The sequence below is a fragment of the Protopterus annectens genome, chromosome 4.part0, assembly GCF_019279795.1.
Source record: "Protopterus annectens isolate FY-2018-M chromosome 4.part0, PAN1.0, whole genome shotgun sequence".
NCBI classification, from domain to species: Eukaryota; Metazoa; Chordata; order Ceratodontiformes; family Protopteridae; genus Protopterus; species Protopterus annectens.
Genome location: NC_056733.1, coordinates 464,152,106 through 464,170,818, shown reverse-complemented (window position 1 = coordinate 464,170,818; position 18,713 = coordinate 464,152,106). Strand labels below are relative to the sequence as shown.

The 18,713-nt window shown below is 43.4% G+C and overlaps 1 protein-coding gene across 1 annotated transcript in view; it reads left to right on the top strand.

Moving 5' to 3' along the window:
- The window catches only part of NAA25 (N-alpha-acetyltransferase 25, NatB auxiliary subunit), a 3,186,723-nt gene that overhangs the window by 1,599,292 nt on the left and 1,568,718 nt on the right, over window positions 1-18,713 (top strand). The window lies entirely within an intron of this gene.

The window sequence follows — 18,713 nt, the reverse complement described above, 5'->3', positions numbered from 1 at the left end:
GAAATTACAAACCCAAAAGAGAAAAATGCTTTGGTTTTGGTCAGCAGCGTCATTCTTGCAATAAGTGGAAAAATTTCAAAAGATTTTGTAAATTAAATAAGGCACATTCTTTTATCAAAAGGGGACATTCGAAGAGGCAAGTTGATCAGTTAGAAAGCTACAACCCTACTTTTTATGTTGATGGTGTGTCTGTGCTTTGTGAAAAAGTCAATGCAATAGATTTGTGGGCAAAGAACAAAATCTTTTGTACTGTTTGGATTAATGGTAGTCCTGTAGAGCTCAAAGTAGATACTAGTTCAAAGTGTAATGTTATGTCAGCAGAAATATTTGCCAGAGTAAAAGCTGCAGAACATCTTGATTTGACAAAGTGTGCAAAGCTTGTTGCTTGTGGTGAAGAGATTCAGACTGAGGGCTCGGTAGTGCTGTCATGCTACTCTGCTGCAAACAGCTATGATTTACAATTTTACGTAGTCACGGGACATGTACAGTCATTATTAGGCCTCAGAGACGGTCTGAAAATGGGATTACTTTCACTTAGAGGTCCAGCGTGCAAGCCTGCATGACAACAGCTCAGATTTCACCCACGCTATTTATTTTTTTCTGAGTGTGCTGATGTTTTTGTAGATGAACTAGGCAAACTTAATAGTTGTGTACTCTATGAAGTTAGACCCAGAGGTCAGCCCAGTCATCAGACCAGCACAGAAAGTTCTAGTAGCTATGCAGAACAGAGTCAAAGGCAAGTTAGACAGAATGGTGCAGCTAGGAGTAATTTTGTCCAGTGGAAGAACCTACTGACTGGGTATCCTCCATGGTGGTAGCTCATAAGAAAAGCTCAGATGATATCAGAATATGTATTGATCTAAGAGATTTGAACAAAGCATTAAAAAGGCCTTGTCATCCTATGCGCACAGTTAAAGACGTTGCTGCCCTCATGCTAAATGTCACTGTCTTTTTTGTCGTGGATGGAAAGAGTTCATTTTGGCAAATTTTGCTGGACTGAAAATCTTCATTGTTAATCACATTCAGTACACCATTTGGAAGATATAGATTACTGAGAATGCCATTTGGGATATATTCTGCCAGTGAAGTATTCCAGCGTACAATGGAGCAAATTTTTCTCGGGCTATTTGTGTGCTGTTATAGTAGATAGTTCTCTAGTAGGAGGCAATGGTGAACTCTATCATGATGGAAACCCTCAAGAAAGAGCAGGTGAATTGAATCTTAAGTTGAATCCTCATAAGTGCAAATTCAGCCTATGAGAAGTTACTTATGCTGGTCACTTGTTTACCAATTCGGGCTTACGATCAGATCCTTCCAAGCAAGCAGCTGCTCTTGAGATGCCAGCCCCAGACAATGTTCAAGCCTTACGTTTTCTTGGCATGGTAAACTGTCTAGGCAAGTTCATTCCAGATTTAAGCCATCTTTCAGCACCGTTAAGAGAGCTGACATGCAAAGATGATGTTTGGTTGTGGTCAGAACAGCACCAAAGAATATTTGATGTCCTGAAACAGAAAATTGCTAGTCCACCAACTCTTAGCTACAATGATGTTCACAAACCAGTTTCTCTTTCCTGTGATACTTCTGAGTTTGGCCTAGGTGCAGTTATTCTTCAAGAGGGTAGACCAGTAGCCTATGCTTTGAGAACTCTTACCCAAACCAAGATGCAGTATGCCCAGATTGAGAAAGAGCTTTTGCCGATTGTGTTTGCATGTTCGAAGTTCCATGATTATACTTATGGTTGTCCTATTCGGGTCTATATTACATTCTCGAAAGCAGACTATGTCGAATCTGACATTGTCAACACGAGAATAGCGAAACTGCAGAACATCGAGCAAGTAAACGGAAATCTCCGTAAGGGGAGATTTCTGTTTACTTAAATGTATTGCGGTCTCGGAGTTGGAATATTTAAGTAGTGGGGGGGGGTGCAGGTGGCTTGCCCCCCTGCCTGCACAGTTTATTTTTTTCCTGAACATTCAATCTTTTAACAGTTCGATACTAAAGGTCGACCTTTAGTGATTCGAACTGTTAAATAATTCAATGTTGTAATATAGAGCCGAACTATTCAGATCAAAACTGACCACCAACCTTTAATTACTGTTTTGAGAAAGCCTATGCATACAGCTCCAGCCAGATTGCAGTACAATTTCACCCTTGTTTACACAAAAGGAAAACCACTTTATCTTGCTGATACCTTGTCCAGATTGCCCAGGAAAACCACAGAACAGCATAAGAATGAGCAACTTGATTTTGAGGTCATGGAAGTGCGTCATTTTTCTTCCACGTGTCTTGATGAGCTCAGAACTCACACATCTTCAGATCCAGTTCTCCAGAAGCTAAACCTCTTTATCAGTCAAGGATGGCCTTCAAAGCAATCTTGTTTACCGGTAGAAGTGCAGCAGTATTTTCCATACAGAGATGAGATTTTGTCAGACAATGGTATCATCATGAAAGGTCAGAAAGTAATTGTTCCAAAATCTTGCAACAAGAGTACATTAAGATCCTGCATCATGGCCACCCAGGAACCGATTCTGCCACAAGAAGGGCGAGAAGACTAGTGTTTTGGCCTTCAATGTCAAGAATCGTGATATTGAGAAAGTACTTTCATCTTGTTCAGTATGCAGTAGTACAGAGCCGCATCAACAGAACCACTTCATTTAAGCCAGATTTCTGAGCTACTTTGTCGACAGTAGCCACAGATGTCTTTGAGTGGAATGGTCAACATTCCAAAAGCTCTCCGACTAAAAACACCCACCAAAACCAAAATAAAGAAAAAAGTCCGCTGATCAGCACAATAAAGGTGTATCCTCCAATAAAGTCCAAAAAACGACACCCTCTGTTCGTAAATAAAAATACCAATGAATTGTCATGCCAACTAATTGACCTAACAGTATTCAGTGTATTGAAAACCTTTTATACAACCATAAAGTTGCTAAGATACCAAGGAATTGTACATATATATGGTAGCCAATTACTATTGTTGGAGTATTTAAAGCTGTAATTTATGGTTTCTAATAGATTCTGATGAAGTCTCGTGGTTAGAGATGAAAATGTGCTAAATCCATGTTCTAATCTGTGTTCTGTGTGGTTTGTTTGTGGTCGGCACCTATTAAATATACTTATATATTTTTATTTACGAACAGAGGGTGTCTTTTTTTGGACTTTATTTGAGGATACACCTTTATTGTGCTGAATGGTCAACATTACTTGGTGTTAGTAGACTCTTATTCAAATTGGTGTGAGATAACCTACTTCCTAATCTCATGTCCAGTACTGTCGTTGGACTAAGTTGAAACGTCATTTTTCTGTCCATGGTAATCCACACAGAGTTATTTCTGACAATGGTTCACAGTTTACAAGTCAGCAGTTCAATTTTGCCGAAGCGTGGGACTTTATTCATATTACGAGCAGTCCTGTATACCCTCAGTCAAACGACTTGGCTGAGCATGCAGTTCAAAGTGCAAAACAGCTGTTAGAGAAATCCAGATGTGATGATACCAATGTTTTTCTAAAGTTGTTAAATCTCAGAAACATTCCTCACGGTAATCATCTTGGTTCACCTGCCCAGAGACTTATGTCAAAGCAAACCAGAACCACATTACCAATTAGCAGTAATCTACTGGTTTCATCTGTTAAGAACAACAAAGCAGTAAAAGTCCAACTGTTGAAGCGTTTGTCCCAGAAGTCTTACTATGATAAAAACCAGCAAACTGCTCCATTCTTTACAAAAAGGGGACATAGTGAGGCAGGATGCAGACGTCATAAAGTTTTGATCGTATCGGATTTGTGAAAAGTTTGTCAAGATCCAAGGTCGTATATTATTGAGTCACAAGGAATCAAGGAACGGAATTCAGACTAAATCAGAAGCATTTGTTACCAGTGTCCAAACCAGTGTTATAACATCCTGGCTGAGACAGATACTCTAGTTTTCAAAATAGATGTTCCTGTTCCAGAGGACATTCCGTCAGCAATCCCTGTTACTGACAAAACCCCTGAAGTCCAAAAGCAGAACATTCCCCAGTGACTGTCCCTGTTGCAAAACATAGTCCTAACTACTATGTCACGAGATCAGGTTGCATCTCAAAACCTTGTTCCAGATGCACGGCAACCTGGACATGATTGTTGTTTATTTTTAGTGTTTGCATAATTGCATGCATTTTGAAATGTTATTGTTTTATATGAGACAGCATAGTAAAGAGGGAGGAATGGAGATCAGGGTATGTATGTACCTTTAAGAAGCTTTCCAGTCAGCATATAAGTACTGAGTACATGCAAGTAAGAGTACCATTTTGAGTGAGCAGCCAAAGTGAGAGCATGTATGTATGTAGTCAGTCAGTCAGATAGTTCATTTGTTTAATGTTGCTGCTATCCATCCTCACCAAGAGGATCAAAGGGCTCAAACAGATGCCATATGCTGCCTAGTTAAAGAAACTCCAGCTCTACTCAGTGGCATACCGCCTGTTCAGAGGCGATCTGTGCCTGACGTATAAAGCCATGTCCAACCCGGAATTAATGGACATGCTGCACCTCAGAAAATCCAAATCCCATCGAGCTACGTGCTCAAGAGACTCGAACCTCAGCACTGAAATAAATAGGACATGCTGGAGGGACAGATTCATAACCCAGAGGCTCCCTTCACTCTGGAATAAAATCCCAGTCCAGGTTAGGCAGAGTCCCTCATTTCCTCTCTTCAAGAGGAATCTTGATGAGTGGATGGGAGATCGTAGGTTTACCCCGGGTATCACTTCCGTGTCACTGTTAGACAGAGGCACAGTATACTAACCTCGAAAAAGGGCATAGCAAAATAAATTTAAAATGGGTGGCGAAAGCCAAACACATTCTGGCTAGGCTTATAAATGCCCTAGGGCAGATAGCCTAGTATGAACCTGTGAACCTATAATGTGTTGGTATACAATAAACTACTTAAAAGAACATCCAAGCCTCAACATCATCTTAATGAACATAAGAAAAGCGACAAAAACCATAGTCCACAACAGTCTTGCATCATCTTAAGTTTGCCAAGTAGTAATTAGCATAAAAATCACTTCTGTTCCACAATAAGCAGCCAGTTCACACACAGTTGGATTACCCAGTCTGTCTGACTTTTTCGTTAATCAAATGTCAGTAAATAAAATAAATTATATCTGCAGAAACAATTCATACATTGCAATCTCTAACACGGAAATACGTCTACTTGGCAGAAAATTATTAAATGACATTGAACAACAATTTAAAAAAAAAAAAAAAAGCATGTACCAGTTTTTCCAACCCTTCCATCCTCTCCTTTATCAACTAAACCTGTAAGTTGTTCAATTACACAAATGACTGGTCTGGAGACAACTTACCAAGTCAGACTTTCCCTGCAGTCAAATGTCAATAAATAAGTAAAATAAACAAATATGTAAATACTAAATTACTACATCGTTAACAAATGAGCCATACTCCTATCTTTGCAGTAGGAGCCATAAAATGTACCGCTGTCTAATTAAGTAAAGAAAGTGGCTCTAGTGCTCAACCTTCCATCTCCTGAATGTGGAACACTTACTAACAGTTTACCAACAACTTCAATTAGGAAACTAGCAGGATGGTTAAAATGCATTACTTTATAATTATAAAAAGTCATTTGGATCATACCTCTCAACTGTCCCCTGATTTTTACCTCAAATCTTAGCTCTGTCACTCTTTAATCCCTCTTAAAACTGGTTAAATTTTAGAGAAAAGGTGCTGAGCTACACTTAATAAATAGTGACAATAATTAGGGTCCGACTTTTTACCTCAGAAAATTTATAACAATTCACATATTCTTAGTTAATGTCTCATGTTAGTAGTTCTAATATTTTAAGTCTCTTTGCTTATTTCGGGATTTGTCCCCGACTCTGGTGAGATTTGTCTCTGATTAGTTGAGAGCTATGATTTTGATGAACTGATACAATTTAGGATTATTTATCATGGATGTGTTAATTTTTTTTTTTAACACTGTATGACGGACCGTCAATGTGTAACAAAATCAGAGTGGTACAAATAGCATCAGAAAATCACATGTTCAATTATTTCAGGCATTTTCTGCAAATGTCAGCATTAAATAGCTCACCTTTCTTATTCACTAGTTTGTAGTTATTTTGTTATAAAGGTGCCAGTCATTATCACTGATCACTTCAGCTCCACAACTCCACAACCCCTGTGCTTTAGAGAAGGCAGGCAGGATCATGGATATTAAAAACAAAAATCCAAATGCAACAACAAAGCCGCCAAGGTGATCCAGCAAATGGTTTCCCATAATACCCTTTTTGAAGGTATTGAGCAGTGGTGCAAAAAAAATGGTAGCAGCACGCCATTGGATGACTTCTGTGTGTGTCCTCATTGGCTCGCTTTGCATAAGAAGTTATCAGATTTGCTCATATATCACAATGCTGATTGACAGTAATTACGGTATATGAGCCAATCAAAAAATGCAAAGTGGAACCAACATTGTTCAGTGCCAAACAGCAGAAAAGTGACTCTCTGCTTTGTAAATGCAGTGTGTTCCACAAAACCCAGAGGCTTGACAGGTAAGATGGGTAGTGCATTAAGTAAACTACACCTGATGTTCATCGTGCATACAGCTGCAGTCATAACAGATGGGTTCTCCTGCCGTCAGGCGGGTCCTCGGTCGGCCGAATTCCAAAGTCTAGGTCCAGCGTCGGTTGTCGTCGCTTCTTCCCTGACGTCAGTGCGACAGGGGTATAAAAGAACCAGCCAACGCCATTTTCTTCAGTCTTTCTTGCCGCGCGGTGCCCGAAGCAGAAGCAGTTCGCAAGTGCCGGTCGGCCAGCTCCTGAACTTAAGAAAATTTTGCAACCGAAGTCTTCTTGAAAGCCAAGTACCCCATTGGGGAAACTTTTCTTGCCTCAGACCGATGTCAGACAAAGTTAATAATTGTATTTCATGTGGGAAGCAAATACCGCATAAGGATTTCCATTCCCTCTGTATTCCTTGTTTAGGCCCAGACCACGACGTCTCAGTCTGTCGCTTTTGTGCTACATTCAACAAATGCACCATTGAGCGTCGGGCGGAGTTCGCCCAGCATTATTTTGGCAAAACATTTAACTATATTATGTTGTTGGATACTCCGACTCAAGTTTTGTCTAAAAAGTGCAATGATAAGGACCGACACACGAGGTCCGCGGCCTCTACCGACACCACGCCAAAGCCGACTACACGTGGTCCGGTTCTTAGCAAGGCGCCTACGCTGCCCCTGACTACCGACGACACTTCATTGGCGGTGTCTCCTGTGCCCGAGGTCGCAGTCTCCTCGGCCCACACCCCGACTACAGATACCGAAGCCACTCTTGGCGGTGAATCTCAAAATGTGGACAGGTCTACCTCCTCTCAAGGTGTCTTCAGACCTTCCTCTTCTTTTTCCATCAAGGCTTTCACTAAGTCTAAAGCAGCCATGCATTCTAAGAGACAAGCTACACAGGGCCCATCTCCAGTCTCCATGCATAAAAAAACAGATGCTTAAAATGGCTGAGGATTTAATTACTCTTATCAGGGTTTCTCAACCCCCCCCCCGGACAAAAGGCCCAGAGTGGAGGAAGAATCCCACTCCTCTGATCAGGGCTCCATTATGTCAGAGCACTCTGATGAACAGGAACATTCTTACTCCCCTTTTGAAGACTCTGATGCAGAGGAGTCCATTCCCTCTGTATCCCCCCCCCCCCCAGAGGATTACTCATTTGGGGAAACTTTGCATACCTTAAGGGAACACTTCCACTGGGAAGGCCAAGATTATTCAGATTCCAAGAAAAGGCTTAGGGAATTTCTCTTGCTACCTCAGCACAGGCCTCTGGCTATACCTCCTGTCTTGGACATACTAGATGATGTGTACTCTGAGGCCTGCCTTAACCTGGATTCTCTACCTCCAGCCCCAGTCAAGCTTGACAGGTACTACAGGGTTCCTGACTCACACTAATTTCTATACAAAAGCCATGCTGCTGACCCAGAAACCATCTCACAGGGCCCCAAGGGAATTAAGGCCTCCACTGCTAAAAATCCATTACCTTCCGAGAGAGATTCCAGATCTTAAGAAAGGTGGGGAAAAAAGGTATATACCTCGGCCACCTTAACCATGAGGGCATTAAACTGTCAATTCCATATGCTAAAGTACCAACAGTTTTTGTTATCACAATTGAGAAGTAAAATGTCACAACCTGAACAACCAGACTTGAAGGAGTTGCAGGATTTGATGCATAGTACAGAACAAGTGGGTAAGCATACCTTACAATGTGGTTTTGATGCTCTAGAGGCCTCATGTAGAGCTGCTGTTACAGGATCAGTCATACGTAGACATGCCTGGCTCAAGGAACAAACCTTACCAGATCATGTCAAAGCTAAATGACTAGATGCCCCTCTACAAAAGGATGTATTATTTGGTGCTAATGCTGAGGAGGTATTAAGGAAAATGGAGGAAAAGGCTAAATCAATGCAAACTGTGAAAGATTTTCTACAGGTACAACCCCCACGTTTCAGTAGAAATTGGCCTTCCAAAAATTGGTCCTTTCCAGCCACATACAGACCCCAAAGAGGTAGATACAGGCGCCCGAGGGGCAGAGGGCAATCCCAAGGATCGTTTAGAGGCAGACAGTGGCAAGCTCCTACACAGAGGTGGTGAGGATAACTCACAACCATTCAGAAAGCAAGCCCAATGACTTTCCCGTTTGCATGCCAAGCAAGACTCAAATGGCAGCACCCTTAGGCGGAAAACTGGCATTATTTTCAAAAAATTGGCATATTGTCACAAAAGACAAATGGATCCTGGACATTATAAACAGAGGCTACAGATTCCATTTTCACACCCTTCCAAAAATGAGAGGCATGCCAAACCTGCCACACAATCAAAGGGCAGAGGCACAAAGACAAATTTCAGATCTCATAGACATGAAAGCTATTCAAGAGGTACCTACGCACGAACAAGGTCAAGGTTTTTATTCCAGACTATTCCTGGTACCAAGGAAGGGAAAAGATTGGAGACCTATTTTGGACCTATGCATCCTAAACACATTTCTACTCATACCAAAATTCAAGATGCTCACTCTACAGCAGCTTCTTCCCATGCTGGGCAAGGAGTCTTGGCTGGTAACATTGGACCTCAAGGAGGCATACCTGCATGTCCCAATCAGACAAAATTGCAGAAGATGCCTCAGATTTCTTGCAGGTTCAACCCATTATCAATTCTCTGCATTGCCCTTTGGCTTATCTACTGCGCCCAGAGTATTCACGAAATGCCTGGCATCAGTAATTGCCTACTGCAGACTTCAAGGGATACAAATATACCCCTATTTGGATGACTGCCTGATCCAAGCGGACAGCAAGCACATTTTTCTGAAACATCTGGCTTATGTAATAATGTTGTTGAATTCTCTGGGATACACAGTCAACAAAAAGAAATCAAGGCTAATACCCTCTCAGAAAATAATTTTCCTGGGTGCCAACTTGGACACAAACACCCAGATGGCCTACGTCACGCCAGAGAAGCAGGGGCAACTAACTCAATACTTCAGAACACTAGCAAATTGCACCAGGCTGACTGCAAGGAAAATCCTGCAGGCTCTGGGATTCATGGCATCTTGCATCTTACTAATCCCATGTGCAAAGCTGCATATGAGGAAACTTCAATGGTACCTGAAAAACCTATGGTCTCAACACAGCCACAGTTTGGAAACAATAATACCACTAATTCCATGTCTTCAAAAGGAATTTCTGTGGTGGGCTCAAGCATGCCAAACAAACACAGGTCTCCCATTCAGCAAGCCTCAAGCAAATCAAGTCATCACAACAGACGCCTCGGACTACGCCTGGGGGGCGCACATGACAGATCGGTGCATTCAGGGCAAATGGTCCCAAAAAGAAAAGCACCTTCACATCAATCAAAAGGAAATGCTAGCAGTAATAAATGATGTTATAGCTTTCAAAGACCTTCTGCAACCAGGTCAACTATTGATAAGACCGGACAGCACCACAGTAATGTGGTACATAAACAAACAGGGAGGAACCCATTCATACCCCCTATGCAGACTGGCCATGTCACTTTGGAACATGGCCCTGGACTTACAAATCGAACTACAAGCACAGTACTTGCCAGGCAAGGAAAACACGCTGGCAGACAACCTAAGCAGAAATATGACAGATCCACATGAATGGAAGTTGCATCCTCAAGTTTTTACAGAGATAATTCAAGCATGGGGAAGGCCAGACATAGATCTCTTTGCCTCCCACAAAAATCACCAATTGACAAAATTCTGCTCAAGCATTTTTCATCCAAAGGCCTGGAGAGTGGACGCTCTCTCTTTCAGTTGGACATCAATGACAGTTTATGCCTTCCCACCTCTTCCTCTGCTGCCCAAAGTTCTATTAAAAACCAGAGCAGACAGACCAAAGATGATTCTCATTGCTCCAGACTGGCCAAGGCAACACTGGTACCCACTCCTGAGGAGCCTGATGCATTCCCCACCTTGGACCCTGCCTCTAATGCCTCTTCTTCTGAGTCAGCACAGCTTCAAAACTCTTCACAGTCAGCTAAAAAGACTCAATCTAGCCACATGGAAGATTCCTTAGCATCACAACAGACCCTACTCTCCAAGGAGGTGCAGGATGTCATTTTGGAGGCCAGAAGGCCGTCTACTAGAAAAGCTTTCTTCGCAAAATGGAAACGGTTTTGTGTCTGGAATGAGAAAAAGGGCCAGGATCCTGGAAAACTGAATTTACCTCAAATATTACAGTATCTAGCTGAGCTGCTAAGCACTGGACTTTCATTCTCCTCCATCAAAATCCATGCCTCAGCCATTTCTGCAGAATACAACACTGATCCACCCTTATTCTCTCACCCCCTCTTAAGACAGTTCCTCAGAGGGGCTAAGAATCTAAAACCCCCAAGGAAATGACCAATACCTGCTTGGGATCTCATTTTCATTCTAGAAAAACTGACCTTGCCTCCTTTTCAGCCAGCTGCCTCATCAGATTTGCAATATTTGTCCTGGAAAACAGCTTTCCTTCTGGCTATTACCTCAGCTCATAGGGTATCAGAACTACAAGCTCTCATGGCTGTGCAGCCTTTTATCATCTTCCATCAGGACAGAGTTTCCTTACGAACCAACCCATCCTTTATGCCAAAAGTGGTATCCAGGGTAGCTTTGAATCAGGCCATACACTTACCTACCTTTTATCCTAATCCTCAAAACAAAGGGGAGAGATTACTACATTCCTTGGACATCCACAGACAACTGCGTTATTATTTGGACAGAACAAAGCCTTTCAGAAAATCAGAACAGCTCTTTGTGTCCTATGCTATAGGAGCTCAAGGAAAGCCAATTTCCAAAAAGACAATCTCAAAATGGATAGCCCACTGCATATGCTTTTGCTATTCTTTTCATGGCAAAACTGTACCTACAGGCATCAGGTCTCACTCCACAAGGGCCACGGCTACCTCTACCTCTGCAGCGTTTCTCAGAGGAGTTCCTACCAAAGATATTTTAGAAGCAGCCACTTGGAGTTCTGTGCATTCCTTCTCCAAACACTACCACCTTCCACTATACTCCATATCTAGAGCGGGCTTTGCCACTGCAGTCTTGCAGGGCATTCTGGCTCCTCCTAGTTCCACCTAGTGCCTACCACCCCTTTCTTAGCTTTGGGATTCTACCCATCTGTTATGACTGCAGCTGTATGCACGATGAACATAGTACAGTTTTGTACCTAACCTACCTTAAATGTAGATGTTCGAGTGCTAATACAGCTGCAGTCCAGGTTTCCCTCCCTCCTTCCTTTCTTGGGACAGGCCTATTGGCTAACATCTCCTCATGCAACCTGATTGGGGTATTCATTCTTGATGTATTTGCTTGCACTACTGTATTTTGATTATATGGCATTGTTTTATTACATAAATTTATGTATTGCCTTCCTTCTGGGGGCACCTGACATCTGGGGCAAGAAAAACTGAAGAAAATGGCATCGGCTGGTTCTTTTATACCCCTGTCGCACTGACGTCAGGGAAGAAGCGATGACAACCGACGCCGGACCTAGACTTTGGAATTCGGCCGACCGAGGACCCGCCTGACGACAGGAGAACCCATCTGTTATAACTGCAGCTGTATTAGCACTCGAACATCTACATTTATGGTAGGTACAGAACTGTACTGTACCGTTAATACAATTTAAAATCCAGTCGATTCTCTGCTAAATCTCAAATCTGGGACTTGCATCCTGAACAGGCACTGTCCAGGACAAAGGACTGTCCTGGAAAATACAGGACAGTTGGCAACCCTGCTCATCAGAGTCGCACTCTGGAGAACAGATTTCTTCAGGTAAGGGAGATTGACTCACTCTAGACTCCACCTTTGGATAAATCTTACAAACCATGAAGAAATATTTTGAATGGAAGTCCTGTCAGGTGTCTGAGGTGAGAGAGGGATACTACAACTTATTAAAGATGGGCACTCCTGCTCCTCCTCCAGTTCCCCCAGTGCTAAATGCTTACCTGGATACCTTTCAGGCCAATTCTTCAGCTCCAGATTCTCAATCTCCTGCTCCATAAATGCCAGATGTGTTCTACAAACTTCCTGATGAACTCTAGTACCTCTACAAAAAATGTGGCAGACCCAGCTGCAATTTTCCTCACCTCAGACAACCTTCCAAGTTGCTCCTTGACACTAATGTTTGTCCCCAGAGATGAAGACAGTCGAGCAATGAGCAAGTGGAGTAAAAGTGTATACTTCTCCATCTTGCCTTTCAGAGCTGTAAACTACCAAACTAAATGACCAAATACTTGCTCTCTGTGCTGCAGTCCTTAAGCAAGACAATTGAATAGCCACAGACTTAATTCAAAACAGCATGTGCAGTCTTAAGTGGCCCAGGCTTCTCAAATAGCCAGACACAATATAAAATGCAGCTGTGATACTGTGGATGCCCTTCAGGGTGGCTACCTCTGTGGCTCAGTGATCAGGCGATATGCGTGGCTACGAAGCTAACCCTTTCCAGAAGATTTCAAGTCTTAAGATTTTATGCACCCCCCCCCCCCCCCCCAATAGCATTCAACGTTTTGGCTCAGTCTACCTCCTTTGCCAAGAGAGACATCCTGAAATTCCTCATTGGCAAAGGAAAATTCCCAAGAAAAGATTCACCAAAAAAAAAAAAAAAAAAAAATGAGGGATGTCCCTTTTAGAAGGCCTCATCGCCTCAAGTTTGGTAGTAAACCCTTTTATTTTCCACCAACCCTTCTTCTCTGTTCCTTTCAAAAAGGCACACTTTCTTTTCCTGTCTAGGAAGCAATAACCTCAGACTCGTGGGTCTTTAGCATTATCAAGGTGGACTACTGTAGGTCTTAGGAAAGATGCCCTACTCCTGGGGGAATACCCACTCCTTCTCCTGTCAGCCAGATACACCTGCTATACCCTATCATGCAAGACTTACTGGCCCTTGGAACGATTGAAACGGTCCCCCACCATCTTCAGGAAAGGGATTTTACTCCAGGATCTTCTGTTCTTGAAGGAGCGTCAGTGGAGACCCATCCTAGATCTCTCCAGGTTAAATACTTTTTCAAGACTGCCCTCCTTCAAAATGCTGTTCTTATAAACTCTTCTGACTTTCCTATTTCCTCAAGCTTTTCTGGTATCCTTAGACTTAAAGGATGCTTATCTTCATATCCCCATCCCACCTACCTACAGGAAATTTCTGAGGTTCTTTACTGGTCATCACATTCAGCCTGTAGGATTTCAGAACTCCATGCTCTCATGGCTATTCCACCTGTCCTAATCATTCTCAAAGACATGGTGAGCCTCAGGGTTCATCCATTCTTCATGCCAAAAGTGGTTACTGAGTTTATTCAACCAAGCAGTATGTCTACCTGCCTCTTTCCCCAAATGGGGAAAGAATATTGCAGACGTTCGCAGACAGTTGAGGTTTTACCTGGACAAAATTAAGGATGTCACAAAAATGGTCAGCGGTTTCTCTCTCATATGGGTTCCAAGTTAGGACAACTAACAATTCCAAACAATCTATTGCTTTGTGGATCTCAAAGGCTATTTCCTTCTGCTACTTATCACCATGGAAAGACTTCACCCATGTGGCCAAAAGCACATTCCACTCATGCAGTGGCTTTGTCAGGTGATTTCTACAAGGGGAGTGGATACCAAGTCCATTTTAGGAACAGCTACCTGTTCATCTCTTGACAACTTCACAAAATACTGCAAGCTAGATGTTTCTCCAGGTCCATAGCAGTGTTTCCAGAACTATTCTGTCTGACCGCCTTGTTCGCTTTTTCCTCTTAAGCCTTCCAGCATTCCCTCTCCACAACTCTGGGAATTGCTCATCTGTTAAGAATACTGCAATAGTGACTCACTCAGAGCATAGTACAGTTGTGTAAGAACTTAGCATAACAGTAGATAACCTACTGATCATTGTTGCAGTATTCATTCCCTGCCATCTTATCTCCCATGTTCATCTTGCATACAGCTGCAGTCATAACAGATGGGTTCTCCTGCCATCAGGTGGGTCCTCGGTCGGCCGAATTCCAAAGTCTAGGTCCGGCGTCGGTTGTCGTCGCTTCTTCCCTGACGTCAGTGCGACAGGGGTATAAAAGAACCAGCCAACGCCATTTTCTTCAGTCTTTCTTGCCGCGCGGTGCCTGAAGCAGAAGCAGTTCACAAGTGCCGGTCGGCCAGCTCCTGAACTTAAGAAAATTTTGCAACCAAAGTCTTCCTGAAAGCTAAGTACCCCGTTGGGGAAACTTTTCTTGCCTCAGACCGATGTCAGACAAAGTTAATAATTGTATTTCATGTGGGAAGCAAATACCGCATAAGGATTTTTATTCCCTCTGCATTCCTTGCTTAGGCCCAGACCACGACGTCTCGGCCTGTCGTTTTTGTGCTACATTCAACAAACGCACCATTAAGCGTCGGGCGGAGTTCACCCAGCACTATTTTGGCAAAAAATTTAACGACTTTGTCGTTGGATACTCCGACTCCAGTTTTGACTAAGACGCAAAGATAAGGACCGACACACAAGGTCCGCGGCCTCTACCGACACCACGCCAAAGCCGACTACAGGTGGTCCGGTTCTCAGCGAGGTGCCTACGCAGCCCCTGCCTACTGACGACACTTCATTGGCGGTGTCTACTGTGCCCGAGGTCGCAGGCTCCTCGGCCCACACCCCAACTACAGTTACTGAAGCCACTCTAAGCGGTGAAACTCAGAATTTAGACAGGTCTGCCTCCTCTCAAGGTGTCTTCATGCCTTCCTCTTCTTTTTCCATCAATGCTTTCACTAAGTCTAAAGCAGCCATGCATTCTAAGAGACAAGCTACACAGGGCCCTTCTCCAGGCCCCATACCTAAAAAAACAGATGCTTAAAATGGCTGAGGATTTAATTACTCATCAGGGGTTCTCAACCCCCCCCCCCTCCCCCGGACAAAAGGCCCAGAGTGGAGGAAAAATCCCCCTCCTCGGACCAGGCCTCCATTACTTCAGAGCACTCTGATGAACAGGAACATTCATACTCCCCTTTTGAAGATTCTGATGCAGAGGACTCCATTCCCTCTCTGCCCCCAGGATCGGCTCCGAACCCATCCAGCAAGAAAGAAGGCGAGATGAAGACAACTAACATGGAACGTTATGGTAGGTACATAACTTCTTATTCACAGCGATTCAGAAAGCAAACCCAATGACTTTCCCCTTTGCATGCCAAGCAAGGCTCAAATGGCAGCACCCTTAGGCGGAAAACTGGCATTATTTTCGAAAAATTGGCATATTGTCACAAAAGACAAATGGATCCTGGACATTATAAACAGAGGCTACAGATTCCATTTTCACACCCTTCCACAAATGAGAGGCATGCCAAACCTGCCACACAAAGAGCAGAGGCACAAAGACAAATTTCAGATCTCATGGACATGAAAGCTATTCAAGAGGTACCTACTCAAGAACAAGGTCAAGGTTTTTATTCCAGACTATTCCTGGTACCAAGGAAGGGAAAAGATTGGAGACCTATTTTGGACCTTTCCATCCTAAACACATTTTTACTCGTGCCAAAATTCAAGATGCTCACATTACAGCAGCTTCTTCCCATGCTGGGTAAGGAGTCTTGGCTGGTAACATTGGACCTCAAGGAGGCATACCTGCATGTCCCAATCAGACAAAATTGCAGAAGATACCTCAGATTTCTTGCAGATTCAACACATTATCAATTCTCTGCATTGCCCTTTGGCTTATCTACTGCGCCCAGAGTATTCACGAAATGCCTGGCATCAGTAATTGCCTACTGCAGACTTCAAGGGATACAAATATACCCATATTTGGATGACTACCTGATCCAAGCGGACAGCAAGCACATTCTTCTGAAACATCTGGCTTTTGTAATAATGTTGTTGAATTCTCTGGGGTACACAGTCAACAAAAAGAAATCAAGGCCAATACCCTCTCAAAAAATAATTTTCCTGGGTGCCAACTTGGACACAAACACCCAGATGGCCTACCTCACGCCAGAGAAACAGGGGCAACTAACTCAATACTTCAGAAAACTAGCAAATTTCACCTGGCTGACTGCAAGGAAAATCCTGCAGGCTCTGGGATTCATGGCATCTTGCATCCTACTTATCCCATGTGCAAGGCTGCATATGAGGAAACTTTAATGGTACCTGAAAAACCTATGGTCTCAACACAGCCACAGTTTGGAAACAATAATACCACTGATTCCATGTCTTCAAAAGGAATTTCTGTGATGGGCTCAAGCATGCCAAAGAAACACAGGTCTCCCATTCTGCAAGCCTCAAGCAAATCAAGTCATCACAACAGACGCCGCGGACTACGCCTGGGGGGCGCACATGACAGATCAGTGCATTCAGGGCAGATGGTCCCAAAAAGAAAAGCACCTATACATCAATCAAAAGGAAATGCTAGCAGTAATAAATGCTAATATAGTTTTCAAAGACCTTCTGCATCCAGGCCAACTATTGATAAGGACAGACAACACCACAGTACTGTGGTACATAAACAAACAGGGAGGAACCCATTCATACCCCCTATGCAAGCTGGCCATGTCATTTTGGAACATGGCTCTGTAATTACAAATCGAACTTCAAGCACAGTACTTGCCAGGCAAGGAAAACACGTTGGCAGAAAACCTAAGCAGAAATATGACAGACCCACACGACTGGAAGTTGCACCCTCAAGTTTTTACAGAGATAATTCAAGCATGGGGAAAACCAGACATAGATCTCTTTCCCTCCCACAAAAATCACCAATTGGCAAAATTCTGCTCAAGGACTTTTCATCCACAGGCCTAGAGAGTTGGACGCTCTCTCTTTCAGTTGGACAACAATGTGACAGTTTATGTCTTTCCACCTCTTCCTCTGCTGCCCAAAGTTCTATTAAAAACCAGAGCAGACAGACCAAAGATGATTCTCATTGCTCCAGACTGGCCAAGACAGCACTGGTACCCACTCCTGAGGAGCCTGACGCATTCCCCACCATGGACCCTACCTCTAATGCCTCTTCTGACTCAGCACAGCTTCAAAACTCTTCACAGTCAGCTGAAACCACTCAATCTGGCCGCATGGAAGATTCCTCAACTTCGCAACAGACCCTACTCTCCAAGGAGGTGCAGGATGTCATTTTGGAGGCCAGAAGGCCTTCTACTAGGAAAGCTTACTCCGCAAAATGGAAACGATTTTGTGCTGGAATGAGAAAAAGGGCCAGAATCCTGGAATACTGAATTTACCTCAAATATTACAGTATATAGCTGAGCTGCTAAGCAGTGAACTTTCATTCTTCTCCATCAAAATCCATGCCTCAGCCATTTCTGCAGAATACAACACTGATCCTCCTTTATTCTCTCACCCCCTCTTAAGACAGTTCCTCAGAGGGGCTAAGAATATAAACCCCCCAAGGAAATAACCAATACCTGCTTGGGACCACAATTTCATTCTAGAAAAGCAAACCTTGCCTCCTTTTGAGCCAGCTGCCTCAACAGATTTGCAATATTTGTCCTGGAAAACAGCCTTCCTTCTGGCTATCACCTCAGCTCGCAGGGTATCGGAACTACAAGCCCTCATGGCTGTGCAGCCTTTCATCATTTTCCATCAGGAGAGAGTTTCCTTACGAACCAATCCGTCCTTTATGCCAAAGGTGGTATCCAGGGTAGCTTTGAATCAGGCTATCCACTTACCTCCCTTTTACCCTAATCCTGAAAATAAAGGGGAGAGACTACTACATTCCTTGGACATCCACAGACAGCTGCGTTATTATTTGGACAGAACAAAGCCTTTCAGAAAATCAGAACAACTCTTTGTGTCCTATGCTATAGGAGCTCAAGGGAAGCCAATTTCCAAACAGACAATCTCAAAATGGATAGCCTACTGCATACGCTTTTGTTATTCTTTTCATGGTAAAACTGTGCCTGTAGGCATCAGATCTCATTCCACAAGGGCCACAGCTACCTCTGCAGCTTTCCTCAGAGGAGTTCCTACCAAAGATATTTTGGAAGCAGCCACTTGGAGTTCTGTGCATACCTTCTCCAAGCACTACCACCTACCATTATACTCCGAAACTAGAGCAGGCTTTGCCACTGCAGTCTTGCAGGGCATCCTGGCTCCTCCTAGTTCCACCTAGTGCCTACCACCCCTTTTTTAGCTTTGGGCTTCTACCCAACTGTTATGACTGCAGCTCTATGCACGGTGATCATAGGTACACTTTT